Genomic DNA, 24961 nt, shown 5'->3' on the forward strand with positions numbered 1-24961 from the left:
CCCTAGAAAATGACCACCTAGAAAGCAGTCCACTTCCAGCAGTTCACTCTGGGCCCCTCTGCTGTGATTGGCACTATGGTGAATCCCCAGAGGGACTTAGGGGTAACGTCACCCAGTCCCTTCCCTGATGAAGTAACTGGTCTGGCAAAAGAGTCAGACAAGTGACCAAGAGGAGGGGGAAATTCCACTGCAATTTATAGCATAAATGAACAATAGCCACTTTTGCTTTCTAATGGAGTGGGGTCTAATTTAATCTGTATTGAGATTATCTTATTCCTAAACTGCTCCCTTGTCCTCCCTGAGGTGGGCGGGGGAGACGTGAACCCAAATTCCAAAGTCTCTGCCAACTTTTAATTTGTGCTAAATGATAGGGCTCAAGTAAATGGCCCACTGTTCAGCAGAGTGTATTACTAAGTCTTTGGACAGGGCAAGATGGGCCTGTCAGAACCCAGGGGCAGGGTGAGGGAGAGGAGGGGTAAGGAGAATGCTTCTAGAGTAGCCTGGAAAAGCAGAAAAGTCTGAGGGGAGTAGGGCAGAGCACCCAGGCCCAAAAAACCCTTTTAAAGATTCTCTTAGATTCTCTTCCTCATCTGCAGTAATATAGAACAAAGACAGACCAAAGGAATGGTGAGATGCTCCAGTAACTGAATGTATTAAACAGAAACAGAACCTTGGAAGCGGAAGAGACTAAGAAAATTACATCCCCTTTCTTCCCCCACACACACTCTCTCTCTTCTCTCTCTGAGACTCTGTCTGTCTATCACACATGCACACATACACTCAAAGTCATCAGTTCCATTCAGTTGCTCAGTCATGTCTGACTCTTTGCAACCCCATGGACTGCAGCATGCCAGGCTTCCCTGTCCATCACCAACTTCTGAAGCTTGCTCAAACTCATCTCCATCGAGTTGGTGTTGCTGTCCAACCATCTCATCCTCTGCCGTCCCCTTCTCCTCCTGCCTTCAGTCTTTCCCGGCTTCAAGGTCTTTTCCACTGAGTCAGTTCTTTGCATCAGGTGGCCAATGTATTGGAACTTCAGCTTCAGCATCAGTCATTCCAATGAATATTCAGGACTGATTTCCTTGAAATCAGTCATCAGAGAGATAGAATTTGGGGTTCCCACTGCCCATGGATGGGGTTCAAGCCAACTTAACTTAAATGTCAAGCCTCAACTGGCATCTTGGCTGTGCACAAAATCAACTAAAATTCAGCCCAGGGTGAAAGGTTTGCCAAAGGCAGACAACATACTTTGAACTTATTAGAACAAAATGTTTCGAACTTGGTAGAAGGAGCTGTTCATTCATCCTGGACAGTGGGATGTATGGATGGGGTAGTTAATGAGACCTTTAATCAAGAACCCTATTGAGCAGCTTTTGGCAATTCTCCCCTTTCAGAAAAACAGAGAGGGTCTATCAATTGAAGTGTTGTGGTTAAGAACTCAGGCCCCAAAATCCAAGTCCCAGGTTCACTTCCTGTGCTCTGGGGAAAATTGCTGGAATTTACGAAACCTTGGTCTCCTCCTCAGTAAGATATGGGTGACTTTGGCTCTCAGCATTCAATGAGATGTCATATGTTTCACACAGGGTATCTCACAGAGTAAGGATTCCATAAGGGCTGGTCTTTCTACAGCACCAGCTGGCCTCCCTAGGATTAGGTTGAAGAATCATTAACCACACTACAGTCAGTCTCTTCCTGCCACTGGCCACCTGGAGTACATAGAGTTGCCTTTGTGAGAAGTGGCTTCTTCACAAATCAGAGCCCACCGGTCCAGTGTCTGTCCTTGGGTCCTGATGTTATTTGGCCCTGAGGTTGTAAACCACTGTTTGCTTTCTCTGTCCAAGGTGTCTTGAGATATATGACATACCTCTCCCAAGCAGTAGTGGCATGGGGTTTTCCCGAAGGGTGGCTATCTATCTATTTGAGGAACCTTCAAAGACAGTCAAGTTAAGTGCCTTGCCAGATACGTTAAGCACATTGTCAGGTATGTAAAGCCAGAACGCTCCAAACAGACTGGTCAAAACGTGTGCAAATATTTTAAGCCTATGCAGTAACATTTCCAAAGAAAGAAACCCATTTCTATTTGTATAGAGTATTACTGGTGTTATCACCATTACCATCACCAGAAGCATCATCCAAAGTACATCAGTTTCATAGTGCTGCCAAACAAACGAGCCAAACCGGGCGGCTTAAAACAACAGAAATGTACTCCTGTACAATTTTGAAAGCTAGAAAATTGAAATCAAGGGTTGTTTCTGTTTTGGAGGCTCTAGGAGGATAATCTGTCCCATGCCTCTTTCTTAGCCTCCAGTGTTTGCCAGCAATCTTTGGTGTTCTTTAGCCCTTGGCTGTATCAGTCCAATCTCTGCCTCCATCTTCACATGGTACCCTTCCCTCTGTGTCTCTATGTGTCTTAATTTCCCTCCTCTTATAATACATCGATCTTTGGAGAAGTGTTGAAAGTGTAAATTGCTATTTCATGTCCAACTCTTTGCAAGTCCATGGACTGTAACCCGCCAGGATCCTCTGTCCATGGAATTCTTCCAGGCAAGAATACTACAGTGGGTTGCCATTTCCTTCTCCAGGGGATCTTCCTGAACCAGGGATGGAACCCAGGTCTCCTGCATTGCAGGCAGATTCTTTACCATTTGGGCCCATCCTAATTCAGCACAAGCTCACCTTAATGAGATTACACCTTCAAGGACTCTATTTCCCAAAAAGTTCAATTTACAAGTTCTGGGTAGACATGAACACAGGTGGGGAGACAGTATTCAATCAAAACACAAGGCAATGACTATTTTAGAAGTTCCAAATTTGCAGCAAGTATTGCAGATGGCAGTGATGGGAAGTTACAAGTCTTTTTGAGATTTTATGATCCATAACAAAGAGTCTTTCTGACTCTTTGTTAGTTTTTACAGATGAAGAAAACTGAGGTCTCAAAGTCTTACTGTAAATCAATAGCATACCTGGGTCTAGGGCCCAAGTCCTCGATCCCCAGTCCAATGCATTCTGCTATACCTCATTTTATTAGGATGCACATTATCATTTATGTTTCAGTATATGAATTCTGTCTTCTGAATCAAGCTAGACACTCTTATAGGCAGGAATGAAACGATGTGTGCTTCATAGCCTTGGTCTGAAGATTAAATGAGAAAATACATGTAAAGCACAGCTGGAAACATAGTAAGTGTTGGATTAATGGTAGCCAATACGATAACTGTCCCTTTTCTATCTTTGGTTTCCTCCAAACTGAAACACACAGCAGGATACACAGTCAATGATCAATAAAACTGTGGAGTATGATAACTTGAATTACATTACTCTTCTCTTTAACGCTGCCGTTACCAGTGATGCCATCCACTGCTATCATGATATTTGAGGTTGGGTTCTATTCAATTCACTAGCTACTTATTGAGCTGTTCCTAAGCATCAGGCACTTGTGTAGGCATTGAGAAATGTTACAAAGTGCTACAAAGTAGAAAAAGATACAGTCCTTGCCATCAAAGAACTCGGATTCTTCCAGTGTATTAATAGTGAGCTGCCATTCAATCACAGCATGGTGGATGCTATGGATGAACACAAAGTATGGTGCCTTGACAGAAGAGACAATGTGATGGATTTTGCCTGAGGAACAGAGAAGAGCTTTTATATCAATGCTCTTAGAATGAGACCCCCAAGAGAAGTAGGAATTTGCTGGATGGAAATAGCATCCCAAGGCAGAGAAACAGCAAATACAAAGGCATTCTGATATGAAAGTCCATGGTGGATCTCATTTGTTGTATGCACTCTAATAGAAATAGATAGGAATGTGTTGGAAGGAGTTGAGGAGAGCAGTGGGAAATAGAAAGACTAGGCTGAGACAACTGTGAAGGCCTCAGCAGGAACAGGATGGATAGACATGCCTTCAATGTCTGAAGCCACCTAGGTTTCATTGCTGGCCACAGCACTTGCCAGAAGGGTTCTTCAAGTAAGTGAATTAACCTCTTTAAGTCTCAAATTCCCATCTATAAAGTGAGGATAATAATGTCTTCCACACGGGGTTGCTATGAAGATTAAATAAGATAATGAAAATAAAGCTTTAAGCCCAATACAATAAACAATGACTACTGCTATATTTTAAAATGAACTTTAAATTTTTTTAGCAAACATTGATTCTTTGAAGTAAGAAGTCATTGGAGAGTTCAAACAGGGATTAGCAAGGCAGGCCAGGAGATAGAAAAACACCACTAAAAGCAATCATAGGCTGAGAGGAAAGGCAGATGGTGCCAGACTCAACAAGGGCACTGGCAAGGAAGGTTGGAAAGCTAGAATGGGTAGAATATGGAAACAGAACTAACAGGACTCAGTGACTGATTGGATAAGAGGTATAATCCTAGGAAGGACTCAGATTTCTGAATTTGGAGATTAAGTGTCCTTAATGAGGGCACAAAGCTCAAGAGGAAGAGAAAGTTCTAGAAGGGAAGGTGATGAGTTCAGTTCTGAGCATCCTGATATTAAAGTGTTTGTGGACAGCTGGATAAAGATGTTCAGTGTGCTCTTGGCTCTAGAGCTGGAGACACCAGCATCATTGTCACCTAAGTGGTAGCTTTTGCCTTGGCCCAGGGGTTGCTCAGATGGTAAAGAACCTGCCTGCAATGCAGGAGACATAGGTTCGATCCCTGGGTCAGAAAGATTTCCCTGGAGAAGGAAATGGCAACCCATTCCAGTATTCTTTCCTGGGAAATGCCATGGACAGAGGATCTTGGCAGGCTGCAGTCCCTGGGGTCGCACAGAACTGGACTGGACTGAGCAACTAACTCTTTCTAGGAGGTGCACACCCATTATGAGTGTGCAAAGAGAGAAGAGAAACAGGCAGAAGATTCAACCTGGGGATCCCAACATGGAGGAGATGAGACAGAGGACAGTCAGCAGAGAAAAGTACAGTAGCAAAGCCACCTCTGACTCTCCCTCTCGGAGTCATTTGTATTTAGAACCAAAAGGACACTTATGCATCCTGTACAACAACCTCTTCATGAACACATAACAGATAGGAAAGTGACTCACCCAAGGGCATAGCACAACAGGACTCCTGGTAGTACTAGAATAGAGGTCACCTGACTTTAGCCCAGGGCTCCCTCCACCGCCCTGGCCGCGGTCTGTGCCTAGACACAGCCAGCAGGGAGTTCTCTCCCCTCTCGGTAGGTGCTGAGGGTGCTGGCTTTCTCCTCTGCTCTGATGCAGCCTTATTTCTCAGTCTGAAAGAAGGACTGGGTGACAGCTTCCAGTCGGCTAATGAGCCAGCCTCGGTTGTCTACCGCGATTTCTTAATTTTCTCCAAATGTGAGTTCTCGACGTGTGGCCACGGCTTCAGGCAAAACACATTGCTTTCCCAGTGAGATGCCCGGAAACCAGGAGGAGACTGATGGGAGCTCTTGGGGGTACAATCTGTGATCCTGTCCTCGAGTGGAGTCTGGAGTTTATGGTTAGAAACCAGAATAAATGAGATAATCGGTATTTCCTTCTGATGCATATAGAGTCGAGACTATCAAAGAGCCGCAGCCCTCTCTAGACTCCTGACGGCTCTGAGCAGCAACGAGGGGCAGAGGACATCAAGGGGGGTTGATGGGGACCCCACCACCCTGCTCTGTGTATCCTCAACACCAAGACTGGCAGGGCAAGGGAAACACATATTGGGCACCTAACATATTGGGCACCTAACTGCCAGTGCGAAACATTGCTCTATTAAAGGATAAACCTGTGACTAGACTAAACCTCTACCCAAAGGGCATATCGCACACATGGATGAATCCAGTACCTCTAGCCCCAGTCTCTCTCCTGACTCACATGCCCAATGGCGTAGTGACAATTCCATTCAAATATCCAAAAATTATCTATCTCAAAAGTGCATTTGTAATTCCTGCTCCCTGACCACAAATCTGCTGCTCCCATGCTCTCCCACATGTATGCAAATGTCAACTCTTTCATTCGCTCAGTCATATCTGACCCTGCAACCCTATGTGTAGCCCACCAGGCTCCTCTGTCCATGAGGATTCTCCAGGCAAAAATACTGGAGTGGGTTGCCATTTCCTCCTCCAGAGGATCTTCCTGGGCCAGGGATTGAACCCTCAACTCCTGCATTGGCAGGTGGATTTTTTAACCACTGAGCCACCCAGAAAGTCCAAGGGCTCAAGCCAGAAATCCTGGAGCTCTTCTGGGTGCCTCTGTTTCTCTCATAGCCCGCAGCATCCACTGGCAAGTCCTGCTGGGTCTCCCTTCAACCTGTTCCCTGAACCTGACCCCCAGTCCCATCACTGCTGACCCACATGGCGCCACCATCAGCTCCTCCCTCCCCAGGTCAGGAGCCCTCTTGCTTGTCTGCCTGGTGTGGCTCTCCTATCAGCCCATGGCCTGCTCTCCATCTAGCAGCCAGAGTGGGCCTTCTGTAGTCTGATCAGAGAGGACCCTCCTTGCTCTCCATTCTCCAAAGATTCTGCTCTGCTCCTCTCTTCACAGTCTGCAGATATTCAGATGGCTCTCTCCATCCATTTGTCTGGGTGTCTGCTCTTGGCATCTCCTCAAAGAGGCCTTCCCTGACACCCAATCTAAGGTAGCCCCTCAGGCACTCTCCCTCCCTTCTCCCACATGATATATATATTATATATATTATAATAATATATAATAATATAATATAATTAATATTAATATTATACTATATTATTATAATAATATAATATATTAATGTATAACTTATTAATATAATTAATTATATTATTATATATTTATATAATAAATTATTATATATTTATTATATATAATTGTATTATTAAATATAATATAATTAATATATAATTAATAATATAATTATATAATATATATATTATATATAATCCTGTTGTGGCTTAGATGGCAAAGCGTCTGTCTACAATGCAGGAGACCCGGGTTTGATCCTTGGGTTGGGAAGATCCCCTGGAGAAGGAAATGGCAATCCACTCCAGGACTATTGCCTGGAAAATCCCATGGACAAAGGAGCCTGGTAGGCTACAGTCCATGGGGTCGCAGAGTCGGACACGACTGAGCGACTTCACTTCCCTATATATATATATATATATATATTTTTTTTTTTTTTTGGCTGAGCATTTATCTCTATCAGATATTACATACTTATCTGTTCATCACCCCCACTGGAGTTTAAACTCACTGAGGGTAGGAACTTTCTCTATCTTGTGCCGAGTTATGTCTCCAGCACCTAAATAATACTTATCTCATAGTGCATGTTCAGTAAACACCTGCTGGAGGGAGAGAGAAAGGGAGGTAAAAAATATGTTGTATGGGAGGTCATTTAAGCCTCCAAAATGAAGAAGGCGGGGCAAGCTCTGTTCCTACTGTGACTCCCCTACAGAACTTAGATGAGACACACACAATAGATACTTCATAACAAAAAACAATTTATCAACACATAATCACTAGCCTCCACTCTGCTGATTACCCTTTACAAAATGATCTTTAGAAAAATTTTACAGAGCCAGCTTAAATTTGTATTATTTCAGTAGAGAGTTACAACTGGCTAACACTTTCTAAGCAATATTATGTAGACTGCTCATCACTATCCCTTTAATAATTTGTCTATAAAAGTTCAGAATTTTAAAAGTACTTCCAGACCATTGTGTTTTATTCAAAATAGCCCTGGAAGGGAAAAAGTGAATCTTCTCCTTTTCCAATTTGGGGTCACTAAAGTTCAGAGAGGTTAAGTGCTTGGTGAAAAGTCTCATAGCAAGTCATTCATAAAACCTAAATTGAAGTCCGAGCACCCTTCCCCCAGCTTCATGGTCCCATCATGCCAGAAATAAGCAGGTTGTCACATCAGAAAGCAACGTGAGCTCCCTGACGATGTCTTATCTCCTGTTTCCAATGCTTTGCTAAAATGGTTTACTAGGGAAGGAGGTTCTGAGCTAACTTGACCTGAGATTGCTGGGTGTTAGGAAACAGCCATCTCTGACAGTGATATGACCAGAAGGTAGACTCCCATGTGTCACTTTACAAGGACTGATTTTTTTTAAGCCAATACAGGAATCATTGCCAAGGACAATTTACCTTCTGTTAGCAAAAGGGAACCTAAAATTATTCAAAAGTGCTATTAATCACAGGATGGAGAGGTCCCCTCACTCTCTCTACCAGAAATGAGAGAAGACTGTGCCTCAGAATTAATGGTGCGCACTTCAAACAGCACCCTGGGCGAAAAGACAATGAGAAGAAATTAATTAAAATAATGAAATGCCCTGTAATTAATGAGATTGTTGTTATTCTGTCAGAGACATCGTCCCTCTTCTGAATATCCAAAAATAATTTTGTAATAGCATTTGTGCTTGAATTTGGAACAATGCATTTTAGGACTTTGTCAGGAAGATGACCACTGATCATGTTCTGAATTAAGTTGTTTTTTTTTTTCTTTCGCTAAAACAGGCTAATACATATTTTTAAAACTATAACCACATGAGTATACTGGGCTTCCCAGATGGCACTAGAACCTGGGAACTTGCCTACCAGTGCAGGAGACCTAAGAGATAAGGGTTCGATCCCTGGGTCGGGAAGATCCCCTGGAGGAGGGCATGGCTACCCACTCCAGTATTCTTGCCTGGAGATTCCCATGGACAGAGGAGCCTGGCGGGCTACAGTCCATGGGGTCACACAGAGTTGGACATGACTAAAATGACTGAGCACACACACACATGGATATACCATGGCTTTTAGAGATACATTCTTCTTATGTGGAATAAATCTTGCACGGTGCCCTTAATCTCGTTTTTGCTTCCAGATGAATTAAATTCCTACTGTCTTAGTGTCAGAAATTTTGTGCTGACAGAGCCCTTGGAGACCATCTAGTTGAAACTGCTTGGTTTCCAGATGTGAAACAGAAGTTCAAAGGGGTTAAGGGCTGCCTTGGTTTCTTCTTTTGTCAAATGTAGCCTCTCCTCTCCCTTCCCTTTTCCACTTCTCACTGTGATGCAGGGCTCCTCCAGCATCAAAGGAGGGATGCAAGAAGGGCTCAGATCCCTAAAGCAACAATCTTTTTTTTAATTGTGTTGAAATATAGTTGATTTAAAATGTTGTATTAACTTCTGCTGCACAACAAAGTGATTTAGTTGTCAGGAAGATCCCCTGGAGGAGGGCGTGGCAACCCACTCCAGTATTCATGCCTGGAGATTCCCATGGACAGAGGAGTCTAATAGGCGATAGTCCATGGGGTTGCAAAGAGTCAGATATGACTGAAGCAACTTAGCAAGCACACACGCATATATGTGTGTGTATACATACAGTAGTTCTTCGATGTTTATCTGCATATAATAGTTTTCCTCTGCTAACCCCACCCTCCTAATTCATCCCTCCCCCTCCCCACCCCCTTGGAAACCTGATGTCTGTGTCTGTGAGTCTGTTTCTATAGATACGTTCATTGTATCATATTTTAGATTCCACCTATAAATGATATCATATGGTATTTGTCTTCCTCTTTCTGACTTACTTTGCTTAGTAAGTAATCTGTTGGTTCATTCATGTTGCTGCAAATGGTACTATTTCATTCTTTTTCATAGCTGAGTAATATTCCATTTATGTGTATGTATTTGCATGTGTGTATATATGCCACATCTTTTTCTATTCCTCTGTTGATGGACACTTAGGATGTCTCTGTGTCTTGGCTATTGTAAATAGTGCTGCTGTGAACATAGGGGTGAGTATATTTTTTCAAATTAGAGTTTTGTCCAGTTATATGCCTAGGAGTAGGATTGCTATATCATATGGCAACTGTTTTTAGGTTTTTTTTTTAAGAAACTTCCATACTGTTCTCCATAGTGGCTGCACCAGTTCACATCCCCTCTGACCACATAGGAGGCTTTCCTTTTCCCCACACCCTCTCCAGCATTTGTTATTTGTAGACTTTTTAATGATGGCTGTTTCAATCAGTGTGAGGCAATACCTCGTAGTTCTGATTTGCGTTTCTTTAATGGTGAGCGATGATGAGCCTCTTTTCATGCTCCTATCTCCATGTCTTCTTCAGAAAAATATCTACTGGGTCTTCTGTCCATTTTTCAGTTGGGGTGTTTGGTTTTTTGTTGTTGTTGAGTTGATGAGCTGTTTGTATGTTTTGGAAATTAAGTCCTTTTTGGTTGCATCATTTGCAAATATCTTCTCCCAGTCCATAGGTTATATTTTTGTTTTGTTTATGGCTTCCTTTGTGGTGCAAAAGCTAGTAGTTTGATTTGCTTTGTTTATTTATGCATTTATTTCCATTACCTTAGGAGACTGACATAAGAAAACACTGGTATGATTTATGTCAGAGAATGTTTTGCCTATGTTCTCTTCTGGGAGTTTTGTGGTATCATGTCTCCTAAAGCAATAGTGTTGAGTGTCAGTGATCAATATTCACACACACAAAAATGACCTTATCTTCATTGTCCTAGCATTTCAAGGCACCCACACAAAGATAAGAGCAGAAAGGCAGAGATGGGTTTTTATCCTAAGAAGGAGGAATGTTGAAGTATTTATAAAATCAGGTTTTTTTTTTCATTTTAAAAAAGGTCCTTGGGGCAAATATCAATAAAAGGAAAGACTGATAATGAACAATTGCATAGAATTCCCTATGCACCAGGCAGTGTTCTAAGAACCCAAGAACTTTATATATAATATTGAGCTAATAGCCCCAAAGGCAAGTCTTATATTATCCCCACCCTACAGATGAGAAAACTAAGGGTCAGAGAGGTAAAATCCCTTGGCCAAGAATACTAAGCTACAGCGTCACAAGGATGGGATTTGCACACACAGCTTTGCACCAGAGGTGATATTCTTTTTTTTTTAATTTATTTATTTTAATTGGAGGCCACTTACTTTACAGTATTGTAGTGGTTTTGCCACACATTGACATGAATCAGCCATGGGTGTACATGTGTCCCCATCCTGAACTCCCCTCCCACCTCCCTCCCCATCCCATCCCTCAGGGTCATCCCAGTGCACCAGCCCTGAGCACTCTGTCTCATGCATCAAACCTGGACTGGCGATCTGTTTCACATATGATAATATATATGTTTCAATGCTATTCTCTCAAATCATCCCACCCTCGCCTTCTCCCACAGAGTCCAAAAGACTGTTCTTTACATCTGTGTCTCTTTTGCTGTCTCACATATAGGGTCATCATCACCATCTTTCTAAATTCCATATATATATGTTAGTATACTGTATTGGTGATTTTTTTTTCTGACTTACTTCACTCTGTACAATAGGCTCCAGTTTCATCCACCTCATTAGAACTGATTCAAATGCAGTTTGAATTTAATGGCTGAGTAATATTCCATTGTGTATATGTACCACAGCTTTCTTATCCGTTTGTCTGCCGATAGACATCTAAGTTGCTTCCATGTCCTGGCTTTTATAAACTGTGCTGTGATGAACACTGGGGTACACGTATCTCTTTCAATTCTGGTTTCCTTGGTGTGTATGCCCAGCAGTGGGATTGCTGGGTCATAAGGCAGTTCTAGTTCCAGTTTTTTAAGGAATCTCCACACTGTTCTCCATAGTGGCTATACTAGTTTGCATTCCCACCAACAGCGTAAGAGGGTTCCCTTTTCTCTGCACCCCCTCCAGCATTTATTGTTTGTAGACTTTTGGGTTGCAGCCATTCTGACCGGCGTGAGACTGTGGTTTTGATTTGCATTTCAGAGGTGACATTCTTAACTGTGATCCTGCTGTCCCCTCTTATTGGCAGATCATGCTTCAATCCATCCCATCCCTGAAAGTAGGCACTGTCTTTAGAGGAAGGTGTGTACTTGGAGGTAGAGAAATATCATGAAGTCACTCAGTCGTGTCCTACTCTTTGCAACCCCATGGGCAGTAGCCTGCACCAGGCTCCTCTGTCCGTGGGATTTTCTAGGCAAGAGTACTGGAGTGGTTTGCCATTTCCTTTTCCAGAGAATCTTCCCAACCCAGGGATCGAACCGAGGTCTCCTGCATTGTAGACAGACGCTTTACCATCTGAGCCACCAGGGAAGTCCTAAGAAATATTACATGCCCCTGAATGCCTTGTCTTCAGATTTCCTAAGACTTGGCCTGTACATGGCTAGTGCTTTTTCTGAACAGCACACTTGTGTTGACGTCTTCTCCGGTTGCCTTTGGGAGCCTTAGAGGAGAACATGGGGTAAGGTAAAGATATCTGAGACTGCTCAGGTGATTCAGTGGTAAAGAATCTGCCTGCTAATGCAGGAGATGCTGGAGATGCAAGTTCAATCTCTGGATCAAGAAGATCCCCTAGAGCAGCAAATGGCAACCCACTCCAGTGTTGTTTTCTGGAAAATTCCATGGACAGAGGAGCCTGGTGGACTACATAGTCCATGGGGTCACAAAGAGCTGGACACAACTGAGCATGCACAAACAGAAGCACAAACAGACAGGGCACTCATTCTTATAGGGAACAGAAGGAAATGATCCTACTAGATTTCTAGTGTGTCCTAGACTATCCTCATGACACTCTGAGCCAACAGATGAGGACTACGAAGGTCCCTCAGAACAATAACCCACCTCACAAGCAGCTGGCCATCATTCGTTCCTGGCTCTTCCTGGTGCCACAGGCCTGGCTGTTAACTGCAATGCGGTGTTGCCTCTTAGAACTTGCTTGATGCTCAGTTGTCAATTGTGTGTTGAGTGCTTAGGGCACCATGCAGGGCATGAAAGCAGAGCCAAGCTTGAAGAAGCCATATTAGGTGGGCCTAGATCCACTGGCATCCTGAAAAGGAACCAGGCTGGCTTGGGCTGCCCATGAGGCCAGCCTTTCCCCAGGATAATTCCTGCTGCCTCAAGTTCCTCCGCGTAACTCTGTGCAAAGTTGTAATTGTCAGGCTATGCCTTATATGAGGCCTACACTCCTCAAGGAGTAAACCTTTCTTCTTACACAGCTCTCCCTACTCCCCCCGCCCCACCACAGGGAAAATTACAATCATTAATCTCAATGAAGAGAAATATCAGACTTTGATTTCCTAACCATGGCTCCCCATTATTCATACTTTAAATATTTGGTAGAGCTAAGATGACAAGTGTGGAAATAAGTTCCCAGGAAAAGGAAGGGCTGGGACCAATGGGAACTGTTTTCTGACTAGGAGACCCCACTTGAAATATTGATCTACCTGTTGCTTGGCAGATTCAAGATATAATGCAGACTTGACTCTGCCACTTCCACAGAAGAGAGCTGATTTCGGGCCTTAGGCCTTTCTGGCGGGTGCCTTTGTCCACATGTCTTTCTGCCAGAGCTACCTTTTTCCATTTTCTCCTCCTGGCAAACCACTGCATGTCCTTCAAGGGCCAGCAATAAATCTACTCACTGATACTTCTGGTCAGAACCACATACCAAATGTCCATCCTGAGGAATTCTGTGCGACTTTTCTGGAATACTGGATTGTGTGTTTTCTCTCCCTGCTGTCCATGATCTCCTTGAGAGTAAGAACCAACCAACTCTACCCCAGAGGGTGTAAAAGGTCTGTTACAGCCACTCAGTCCTGGATGGCACAGTTGATACTCTCATGATCAAAGGCACTTAGGGTTCAACTATCATCATAAAGCAGATTTAAAGGACAACAGAATGAAGTCAAATAGATTCCTCTTTGGTTGATTTCAGCTTAAAGACCTAACTCTACCTGGTTAGTCACAACATCTTACATTCTTAGTTGAAGGACTTCAGAGAAACACCATGCAAGAGTCTTTTACAGTTATTTCACCAGACTCTGCAAAAGCAAAGAGGATAACAGTCATCCGAGTTGACTCGAAGCAGACCTGGAAATGGCAGTAAGTTCCTAAATGACCCAAGGCATTTCATGACAGCCAAAGTAACCTTGCTGCTCAAATCAGGGGCACACGCTCAGGGAACATTCAATCAACCTTTCTCTGTGCTTCAATTTCCTCCTTCATAACTTTGACCACCTGATGCAAAGAACTGACTCATTGGAAAAGACCCTGATGCTGGGAAAGACTTAAGGCAGGAGGACAAGGGGATGACAGAGGATGAAACAGTTGGATATCATCACCGACTCGCTGGACATGAGTTTGAGCAAGCTCCAGGAGTTGGTGATGGACAGGGAAGCCTGGCATGCTACAGTCCATGGGGTCGCAAAGAGTTGGACATGACTAAGTGACTGAACTGAACATAGGAACAGCAGTCTCTCTCTCTCTTTCTGTGTGTGTGTGTGTGTGTGTGTGTGTGTGTGTGTGTGTATCTCTGTTTGTCTCTCTCTCTCTCTCACAGACACACGCAGTCCAAAAGAGTTGATGTCAAGCTTTAACATGATAATATATAGAAAAGCCACTTTCATGACTGGTAAAAATGAAGCTCCAAGAGAATCAAACCAGTATTTACCAAGCATCTGCTCTGACTCAAAGTGTCTCTACTTTCAACACCTCATTCAGTTTTTATGAGGTCAATTTACTTTTCTTCTCATCCTCCTGAAGTGATAACTGAAGCTCACTTTTAATGCTGTGAAATCAGGATTTGTAATCTGGACCTTCTGTCTCTATTCATCTTCTTTCCTGACATAGCAGTACTTACAATAGAAATGTTTCCATGTTAGAGGAATGTTTCCTGGGAGTCTGGAGAGGCAAGTGTACACCAGACTAAGCCTTTGTCATCTAAGAAATCATAGTCCAGGGGGTGGACTTGGCATATAACCTTGAGAGGCAGGAGAAGGTGAAGGTCAAGAATGCCACTCTGGTCTCCCGTCCACCTCTTATAAACTGGGAAGCTAGTGAACAAGTGATTTAGCCAGTCCAGTCTCCTCATCTCATATATGGTGATACAAGTGTCCACCTCCAGGGATTTGGGGGAGAATTAAATGAGTGAACCCATTCAGTATAGTTCTTGGCACACAGTGAGTACTAATGCCAGCTATCATTAACAACATTAACTATCATTTGCTCAGAATAAAAGACAGTCCAAGAGGAAGAAATTGAGAGCTATGGGGTGAGTTCAATTCAGTTCAGTCACTCAGTCATGTCCGACTCTTTGCGACCCCATGAATCACAGCACGCCAGGCCTCCCTGTCTATCACCAACTCCCGGAGTTCATCCAGACTCACGTCCATCAAGTCACTGATGCCACCCAGCCATCTCATCCTCTGTCGTCCCCTTCTCCTCCTGCCCCCAATCCCTCCCAGCATCAGAGTCTTTTCCAGTGAGTCAACTCTTCGCATGAGGTGGCCAAAGTGCAGGAGTTTCAGCTTAAGCATCATTCCTTCCAAAGAAATCCCAGGGCTGATCTCCTTCAGAATGGACTGGTTGGATCTCCTTGCAGTCCAAGGGACTCTCAAGAGTCTTCTCCAACACCACAGTTCAAAAGCATCAATTCTTTGGCACTCAGCCTTCTTCACAGTCCAACTCTCACATCCATACATGACCACAGGAAAAACCATAGCCTTGACTAGACGGACCTTTGTTGGCAAAGTAATGTCTCTGCTTTTGAATATGAAAATGCTATCTAGGTTGGTCATAACTTTCCTTTCAAGGAGTAAGTGTCTTTTAATTTCATGGCTGCAGTCACCATCTGCAGTGATTTTGGAGCCCCAAAATATAAAGTCTGACACTGTTTCCCCATCTATTGGGTGAAGTGGGAAACAAAAGAAAGAGCAGCTATCAGAAGCCTGGACATCTATCTGGTTTGAAGGGGAAAGGGACAACATTGAATAAGCCCCCAACACAAATCAATAGCCTGGATTAGTCAGGGTCCTCTTCAGTGGGTGTTTGGCTTGATTCAATTTTATTTATGGTTTGTCAGGGCGCATCTGAAATATTTACTCAATCAGAGTTGTTGATGGGGGCAAGGGCATGATTGGAGAGTTAGGTAAAGGTGCCAAAGAGGAGTAGTAACAGAAAACATTAACACAAGGATATGCTTACAAACTGATTGTTGTTTGTTTTTTATATTTATTTATCTATTTGGTCACATTGGGTCTTAGTTGCAGCACGCAGGATCTTCATTGCATCATGCAGGGTTCTTGTGGCCATGCACAGACTCTCTGGTTATAGCACACAGGCTTAGTTGCTTCATGGCATGTGGGATCTTAATTCCTTGACCAGGGATCAAACCCAAGTCCCCTGCATTGAAAGGCTAATTCTTAACCACTGGACCACCAGGGAAGTTCCAATACCAGGATATACTTACAAGTTTGTATAATTCATTTATAGCCAATAACTCCTTTGAACCTCAAAGCAGTGGGTGGAACTAAATGAAGGAAATCAGTATCCACTGATTAAAGGTGGGGGAATCAGCAACTCCAGGGAAAGAGGAAAGTAGGAGAGGAACTGGGCAATTATTGCACAACGATTGGGTAGCATAATTTAACAGATGGTGTGTAAGTGGCTGCCTGAGCTAGGCCCCAGTGTTACAGAGCTAACTAAACTACTTTCCCTTCCCTCAGGGAACATGTTCTGATAGGGAAGAACTAACTGAAGATCATCTCAACACAGAGTAGTAGGTACTTTAATAAAGAGATACATAACACACGTTAAAGAATCAAGGCTTTGCAGAGGTAAATTAGGATAGAGCTTGAGCAAGCATTGACAGGTGAATAAAGACAGGGAAGGACCTCAGGAAAGGAGGTTTTCCAGGCATAGGAAACAGCATAAGGAAAGTGGAGGAGGATGGGTCCACACGGAGAAGATGATGAGAACCAGTTCTGGGTCCCTGGAGTATAGGATGGGGGACAGGCCAGGGAAAGGTGGGCCATGTCGAGGAAAGACGGGGGGATTCACATTCACCAGAGGCCCTGCGGGACATCCTCAAGAGGTGAGATGTTCTCCAGCAGGTGATGGGGCACCTCTGGGGAGATGGCACCTTGATCTGTGATTTTGAAAGGTCATTTTGACAGCCGTGTGGCGGAAGGAAAAGGAGCAAAGCAAGGCATTTAAGGCTGGAGGCAGTGAAAGCAGCATGGAGGCTATGAAGGGGTCTAGGAAAGAACAGATACAAGTCTGATCATGACAAGAGAGATGAAGAGAGAGAGAAAGATTCCAGGAGGTCAGTCGGCCTTGAGGACTGCCTGGACCTGGGGAGGGGGGCAGGGCCCCTCATTCCTCTCAGACTTCCCACTCTGACTTCCTGATGGTATCACCTTGAAAAGGAGCAATTAGAAGGCTGATTGAAAAGATAATGGGTGCAGATTTCACACCAGATCTCTGAGGACTTAGGAGACCGAGGTGCAAGATGCTGAAGGATGCATATTTTTCAGCTTTCAACATTGAAAAGACTGTCGTTGGATGCTTTAGAGCTTCCTGTAAAAAATACACTCAGATAGAAAGGTCCGGGCTCCATAAATTCTTAGTCCATTTCTTCAGACTTGAGACATATTTTTTAAAATAGGGGGGGAAAAACAGGTGAGGGGAGAACAACATTTTGTGCCAATCATTTTATAAACAACCTGACTTTGCTGATGGGAAAATAGACCTTGAAAAAATGCATTTCATCAATACAGCAGAGGTCAGACTCCAGTAAATAAAAGAAAATTGCTGTAATTGCTGATAAAATGCAGCTTTTGTCATTTCATTTATGCATTTCAATTGCAATTAGATTAACAAGGATTTCAAGGGGGAGAAATTTCCATTGCAAACTACTTTGCAGATTGAACCAGCAAGGAGTTTCAGAAATAGCTCAGAATCTACAATCATGGGCCCAGAGGGATAGCCAGGGCCAGGTCTTCTATCTCCATAATCCTGGAATTCTATATTGAGAGAAGCTGTTCTATTCACAGCCCTGATTCCAAAGGCACTGGGGAAGGAGATGGTAGGGAATAGTCCAACAGGGGTATAAACATAAGAGAGTGACCATTCTATGGAGAATTTTAAAACAGTGATGGAGCCAGAAGTCAGACTGCTTTTTATTAACTCCAAGTTCTGACAAAATGTTTAGATGTTTAGATAAACTACCCCTCCCAAAGTCTCTCTGCTCCCATCACATTCTTTGCTAAGCCACTGTGTAGGCCAACCACAGGGCTCCAGCATGCAATGACAGACACCATCCACTTGTTTATTCACTTGTGAATTCAGTTAGCACGTATACACCCCCGCTCCTCCAACCCTGATCATTATCCTATGCGGGAGATATTGCAGTTGCAAGTTTACAATGAAAATCCTGAGGCTCAGGGAAGTGAAGAAACTTGCCCAAAGAAATACAGATCATGGGTGAAAAATTGGAATTGGGATCTAACGCTATTTCAACTCCCAAGACTGCAGTTTTTCTGCCGTGGCAGCGCTGTGACAGTAGATGATTCAAGGGACCATTGGTCTTTTCCTAGAGGCAGATTCCTGAAGACCCTCCTCCTGGCTTCCTTCAAGAGAAGTTAGCCTTGGGAGGGGGAGGGAGTAGGGAAGGTGCTTATTTAAGATCCCAGACATAAGTGACTGCTTTTTGAACCTAACAAGCAAGTTTAAATTTGTGTCAACACTTACAATACTATGGAAATGAGATCCTTCTAAACCAAAGGGAAGAAAGAAGGCAAAGGAAGAGAGGAAAAAATAGGAAAGTCATTTGCGAAACATATTGAAATGTACAGATCTGAATCTCATTTTTTTTCAATGTTACAAGTCACCTGACAAAGATAAGGATCAGCCAGAAAAGAGCTGCCCTTTGGAATATGATAAATTCAACTTTGCGGTGTTGCCTGAGCATCAACTTTGTGCCTAGAATGTCAAAGGGCTAGAAACACAGTCCCGGTTAAGTCTGGATCCAGCCAGCAGAGCTCATGTTCCTAGAGAATTTCTCTGCCTCTTCCACTGCAAGGGATGATATTCACATGGGTGAGCCCCTCGTCCTCCCCCAAATAAACAAAATTTTAGATGCACATCTGAAAATAACAACAAAGAAAGTGCTTTATACAAACTAACTACAGGGCTTCCCTGGTGGCTCAGGGAACCCTGCCAATGCAGAAGACATGGGCTCAATCCCTAATTCGAAAAGATCCCACATGCCACGGAGTAGCAAAGCCCGTGCTCCACACTATTGCTTGTGTGCTTTAGAGCCTGGGAGCTGCACCTAGAGAGAAGTCCCTGCTTGCCACAGCTAGAGAAATGCCCATACAGCAGCCAAGACCACACAGAGCCAAAAGTAATACGGAAATAAAAGTATTTTAAAAATTAACTACAAAAATCAAACTTCATAATCATACAATAATGTTTAATCATTACCAGAGCATCCATGAACATCACTCTGTGGATGAGGGCATTTATAAGTGGGTTATGTTCAGTGGCTGGCTCACTCTCTCTTCACTGCCTGTAAGTCTCATACTCGAGGAAGACTATGGATGCAGGGGAGGGAGAGAGAACGAGAGAGTGTGGACCAAGCACCGCAGGGGCCCACTGCCTGATGGCGTGGCTTCCAGTTGAAGAGCCAGGAGAGGCTTCCCAGGCATGGTGGCCCTGTGGATGAACCTTGATGTAACCTTTCCCACACGTAGCTGGGAAAAGAACAGGCTTCAGGTGGAAGTATAGCTTGACTAGAGGTATTACCCGATTAAGTTGTATAAACCCCTGCCAAGAAGTACATTTTCTGTTCCAGTTCATGCAGCCAAAAACAAAACCAAAGCTGAGATCGATACAGTGCAAGTTTTTTAAATTTATTATAATTATAATTATTATTACTAGGGTGCTGCGCTGGGTCTTCTTGCTGTGTGCAAACTTTCTCTAGTTGCCGCAAGTGGGAGCTAGTCTTCCTTGTACTGCATGGGCTTCTCACTGCCATAGCTTCTCTTGTTGCAGAACACAAGCTCTGGGCATGTGAGTTTCAGTATTTGCAGCACATGGGCTCAGTAGTTGCAGTTCCTGGGCTCTAGAGCATAGGCTTGGTAGCTGTGACACAGGGGCTTAGTTACTCCATGGCATGTGGGATTGTCTCAGACCATGGATCAAACCCATGTCCCCTACATTGGCAGGCTGATTTGTAGTCACTGGACTACCAGGGAGGTCCACAGTGCAAGTTTTGTTCAATGGCCAAAAAATGGAGAAGCAGGAACTTAGAACTTCATTCACGGATCCACTTCTCATCTTGTGGCAGGAGGGATTTTATTTTATTTATTTTTAAAATTTTTTAGTTAAAGGATAATTGCTTTACAATATTCTGTTGGTTTCTGCGGTACAACAGTGTGAATCAGTCATAATTAAGTATATGTATTTCCCCTCCCTCTTGAGCCTCCCTCCCCTCCCCATACCCAACCCCTCTGGGTTATCACAGAGCACCAGACTGGGCTCCCTGGGATTTATTTTACACATGATGGCGTATATATGTCAATGCTGCTTTCTCAGTTCATCCCACCCTCTCCTGTGGGACACATCAGGGATTTGATTTCAAAGAGTCAGGGCAATGGGAGGAGGAGTGGGGCTAATGATGGGGAATCATAAGCGTTAGTTACTGGGGAAGGGCCATGACCCTCTCAGGGAATGGAGTGCCACCCTCTTTTTACCCTTTTTTTTTTGGTCTGCATCTTCTGGTCCTGGTATGGTCATTTACTACACTAATGTAGTAAAATCTGCTTGAAAGTGAGACTCAGAGTCTGTTGGAGGGCAGATTCATCATCACCTTGGTTCTGGTTGGTTTTGTCTGGTTTTTGTTTTTCTCTTTGTATAAGTTCCTTTCATTGCCTCTGGACCCTGTGACTTAAAGATGTATGTTAATTTCTGTCCAAGGAGGATTGGCAGGCTTTGAGCAAGGGTCTGGTGTCATCTCTGGCAACAGAAGCACAATATGGAGGAAAACAGACAGCAGAAGGCCCAACAGCTAGACCCGTAAAAATAGATGAATTTAGAATAGAATTATGTGACAGGCTGGGACCCTGAGTGCCAGCAGAGTGCCTAGACACTACCGTCTCCATAGGACAAAAGCTTCATCCTCCTTAAGCCAGTGTGTGTGTGTGTGTGTGTGTGTGTGTGTGTGCGCGCGTGCACGCGCGTACGTGTATGCTCACTCTTGTCCAACTCTCTGCGAGCCTATGGACTATAGCTCACTAGCCTCCTCTGTTCATGGAATTTTCCAGGCAAGAATACTAGAGTAGGTTGCCATTTCCTCCTCCAGGGGATCTTCCTGAATCAGGGATCGAACCCATATCTCTTGCGTCTCCTGAATTGACAGGAAAATTTCTTACCACTGTGCCACCTGGGAAGCCCCACTTAAGCCAGAGCTAACTGAAATTTCCCACTTATTGAGCCATCCCACCATGAGGATCTGTCTCGCTGAAAGGCCATACTGAAGGTGTGAAAATGGGTATTCCAAACAGCCAAGATACAAGAACTAGGAAAACAGTGAAGCTGTAATAAGCACTCAAGTTAACCAGATTTAGAGTCCATGGTCCTTAAATTGCACTAGATCACCTCAAAGTCTCCCTGAAAGTACAAACTTTTTTTTGCACTTTGAAAATATTGCATTTTTTAAAAAATGAAGGTTTGTGGCAAGCTTCCATCAAGCAAGTCTACCAGTACCATTTTTTTCCAACCACATTTGCTCACTTTGTGCCTGTCCCATCCTGGTAATCTTATTTTTTGCAATATTTCAAGCTCTTCATGTTATTATATTTGTTATGGTTATCTATGATCTGTGACATTTGATGTTACTACTATGACTTGCTGAAGGCTCAGATGATGGCTAGCATTTTTTAGCAATGAAGTATTTTTAATTAAGATATGTACATTCTTTATTTGGACATAATGCTGTTGCACACTTAAAAGGCAATAGTTTATACCCAACTTTTATACACACTGAAAAACCAAAAAAAAAAAAAAAATTGTATGACTCACTTTATTGTGATATTCATTTCATTCTGGTGGTCTGGAACAGAACTGGTGGTGTTTCTGAGGTTTGCCTGAAGTCAGCTCTCTGGGTCCTGACAGTCTCTCTCACTGACAGTAGTGAGAATCTGGCATCTAAGGCTGAGTCTAACCGTCCCCGGCCAGAATCTGAAGCACTGATGCAACTGATATCAAGATATCCTATAGTGGCATCCTTAAGTTCTCTCCTCCTTGCTATCAAGGACAGAGCCGTATCTTTTTGACTGAAGAGACTTAAATGACGAGAGTATTGCTTAGCTTGGAAGAGTAACCTTAGGTTTATATAACATACGAATACATTTACCACTGTTTCTTACATGTAAGTATTCAATAGAGTTGTAATTATTCATTTATTTAACAAATAAAATTATGAAAAAGATACTATCTGAGCAGTGGCGACAGTGAAAATGGTAGCAGAGGGAATTCCAAGAATCCATCCCTCGGCAAAAGCAGTGAATATCTTTCCAAAATCTATAAGGATCAACTTTATCAGAGCTCAGGAAAGTAATCAAAAGCTTACAGCAGCCATGCAAATGCTGAATCAAGAAATAACAGCAAGGCCTCTCTCACTTTCTGAGACAGCCTGAATTTTGTCTATGGAGTGTGTATCTTCCTGAATAAATCTACTTTCACTCTAAAAAAGGGGGGGGGGGGAAGAAATAACATCTAAACCTTGACATTGAAGGCAGTTTCTGTTGAATCACTAGCTAACCACTAAGTTATCTGAACAGAATTGAGTGGCCACACAAGACAGATTTGAGAAAATTGGCTCACAATCACTAAGCAAACAGCAAGTATAAAAAGATAAGATTTAATAAATGCCGACAAGGATCTGGAGAAAAGGGAGCCTTGGCTCCCTGTTGGTGGGAAAGTAAATTGGTATAGCTACTGAGGAACGGTGTGGAGGCTGCATTTCAAATGAGTGGCTTCTCTGCAGGGGTTCATGGATGGTCAGTCCCTCTACTATTTCACTTTTGAATGTCTACTTTTGCCTTTAAACTTCCACAGTGATTTGATCACGTATTGTCATGGTGGGTCCCTTGGTCATTCATCCCCTCACAACGCTTTGGGCTCCACTCTGTTGCCTTCTGACATTGAACGTCTTTGAGGAGATGTCTGAGGTCAGCTTGATTTTCTTCTCCTTGAAGGGGACCGTTTTTTCCCTGTTTAGATGCCAGAAGAATTATTTTTTCATGAGTCAAGTTTGGTAGTGATAAGATATTCTCTGTTGTTTATCAAGAATAAAATGTATTTTCTATTCTACATGTGGGTTCTCCTCAGCAGATATTATGCCTCTTTTTGAATAACTTTGTCCTTCTCTAACTGTCTTCTGTCCTTTTTGTCATCTGTCATCATTACTATAGCAAACCTTCTCTCTCTGTCAGAGATACAATTTTCAGCTGTATGTTTTTCTTTTGTTTATAATTTATAATTTCTCTTTGTTTATAATGTATAATAAGATTAAAATTATAATATTGTGTGCAACCTTCATTTCCCCAGCATTGTGAACTTCTTTTGATCTTATTATATTGAGTTGCCATCTAGTTTCTCTGTTGAGTCCTTTTATTGAATTCAGATTCTTGGTAGACTCCTCTGTAGTGCAAAATATGCATTGGAAGTCTTCTTTGTTTCCGGGGAAATGTTTTCTTCCAGGTTGGGTTTTTCATTTGTCTTGCAGCTTCCTGTTTGTTTTGTTTTTTGGTAGGAAATGTTCTTTCTTTTATCCGTTTGTCTTTATTTATTTCCAGGTTTGGTGGGGACTATAATTGGTTGCTTACTTGCTTCGTGGTTACTTTTCATCCTTCTATGCTTAACTTGGGCTGTTCGGACTACACTTTCTATTTCTTTCTGTTTCTATGCAGTATGATTAAACTGTTCTCAAACCCCTTCTGATTACATCTGATATCTCTTCTTCCAGCCCTACATTAACAGCCCTGCTGTTGCAATACGAGGCATTTTTTGGTGGTCTCAGGCACTACTCCCTAGCATGTTTCACAGCATGAACATAACATCCTAGAAAATGATGAGCTGGAGCGCACTGCCCACACGGGCTCTGATCCTGAGATTGCAGCAACAGTGAGCAGGGAGTATGAGGCATGTCTCTGGACAACATGCCCACATCCTTCTCTGCTTCTCTCCAGATGGAGGGTGATTAGAGAGAAACCTCAGATCTTCACTCAGCCACCTCATTTCCCCAGCCTGGCCTTTGACTGAAGAGGGTTAGGCTAGGAAACTTATCAGCAGGGTAAGAAGCTTTCCATGAAATTTAAGGCATGAGGTGAGAATCATTTTTTTTTTAGTGCTACTTATGATTTGGTGGGGGAGGGGAAGTGAGCAGATTTTTATTTTCTAGTGCTTATTTAGTCAAGAGCCAGAGAAAAGCAACTGCTTACCTGTTTTCATTTTGCCATCTCAGACAGAACTTCCTTGTAATTAGTTATGTAAGTGAAAAGACATGAAGAATCTAAATGCTTAGAAGATTATTTAAGTAAGTAATCCTTAAAATTACTGAATAATAGTCATTAAATGTATTTTTGAAATTATATGAGAAAATAAAATTCTCATGATGTAAAAAACAGCAGATTAAAAAATACATAGAGTACAACCCATTTATGTTTCTGGTTATTCTGGTAGATAGATAGACTCCAAAGAAAAGATTTAATCAGTATACACATTTTTTAAACCTGGAAGGAAATATGCTGAAGTTTTGGAGACTATTATTCTGGGGAGCTACTTAATCTCTTGGGGCTTCCCTGATGGCTCAGATGGTAAAGAATCTGCCTGCAATGCAGGAGACCCAGATTCGATCCCTATGTTGGGAAGATCCCCTGGAGAAAGGCATGGCAACCCACTCCAGTACTCTTGCCTGGAGAATTCCATGGACAGAGGAGCCTTCCGGGCTACAGTCCATAGGGTCACAAAGAGTCAGACACGATGGAGCAATAACACTAACACTAACTAACTTAACCTCTTGGGGCTTCTGTTTTAACAAGAGAAACAAAAACTTCTCTAAGTATTTTAAACAAAGGGCATTTATTGTAAAGAACTGGATACCTGGGAAACGGAAGGCTGAAAAACCAAATGGGGAAGAATGAGGCAACTCAAAGATTAGCTACAGCAAGAAACTAAAGAGCCCACCCCAAGGTCAAAGGGAGTC

At 43.0% G+C, this 24961-nt stretch overlaps 1 protein-coding gene across 1 annotated transcript in view; it reads left to right on the plus strand.

Annotated features, from left to right (window-relative positions):
• The window catches only part of TENM4 (teneurin transmembrane protein 4), a 1425092-nt gene that overhangs the window by 463323 nt on the left and 936808 nt on the right, over positions 1-24961 (plus strand). The window lies entirely within an intron of this gene.

Source organism: Bubalus bubalis, chromosome 5, assembly GCF_019923935.1.
Source record: "Bubalus bubalis isolate 160015118507 breed Murrah chromosome 5, NDDB_SH_1, whole genome shotgun sequence".
NCBI classification, from domain to species: domain Eukaryota; kingdom Metazoa; phylum Chordata; class Mammalia; order Artiodactyla; family Bovidae; genus Bubalus; species Bubalus bubalis.